Here is a 1,031-nt window from a genome sequence, read left to right as displayed (position 1 = left end):
CCCTTATTTTGACAGGGCCATTATGTACCATTTTTGCACCAAAAATTGAAATATTTCAAATGAAAGAAATCACTTTTTGACGTACGTGTGTATTTGTACAGTTTCTGCTCTGGAATTCGGACACCAAAGGAAAAAGGCAAGGAATTTGAATGACGGACACTTTGAAAAGACTGACCAACTACGGAAGAGGGGATTCAGTAAGTGGTACTCAAAGCCCTTACCCGTTCCTTTGTTTAAAAAACGGCGGAAGAAAATATTGGCAACATCAGTCTGTTGATGTTGTTGTCGTGGTGACGTTCGGTTCTTAAATTCTCAGGTGGAACAAGTTGTTTTCAACAACTTGACTTTACTCCGTGCGTTTATACCAGCTGGCAAACACGGTAATCATTGTTATTGATTGTACACACGGTTGTCACGGCCCCAACATTTTTACTCCTCAAAGGGCCACGACACATGAGCCGATCAAAGACAATACACATATAGTTTAGAACGTGCCTCACTTTATAGTAGAGTGGATATATTTACCTATTTGTACACAATAAGGGTTATTACCTTCTAGAATGAAATTAAATTTATCTATAGCATGAAATGTCACGAATTCTGTTGAGCAAGCGGAGAGAAGGTTGAACAGCTTTGCGCGTTTATCGTTATATAGTGTACAATTCAAAATAAAATGTTGTTCGTCTTCAATATCATTGGGACAGAATGGACAAAACCTCTGGTCGCGAGGGATTTTTCGTATCTTCCTAATTCTTTATTCAATTTATGGCTAGAAATTCTCATCTTTGTAATCGATCTACGAACTTCAAAATTATGTATTTCAGAAAGGTAATTTTCTTATATATGACAGGGCATTGTCGCAAAAGGGACATACCCACAAGCGGATTGCTGATAAGTAGGTCAGGGCTTGACCGCAGCTGACCGTTCTATATATGGCAGCATGATGCAATCTCCTGGACTTCCCTCACTGTCGACTCAGCAATTGTCATTTGAATATTTTATTATATTAACGTGGTATGTGAAGTTTTAAC

Source organism: Branchiostoma belcheri, unplaced genomic scaffold (genome assembly GCF_001625305.1).
Source record: "Branchiostoma belcheri isolate BF01 breed outbred unplaced genomic scaffold, Haploidv18h27 scaffold129, whole genome shotgun sequence".
Taxonomy (NCBI): Eukaryota; Metazoa; Chordata; class Leptocardii; order Amphioxiformes; family Branchiostomatidae; genus Branchiostoma; species Branchiostoma belcheri.
This window is presented reverse-complemented; position numbering follows the sequence as displayed.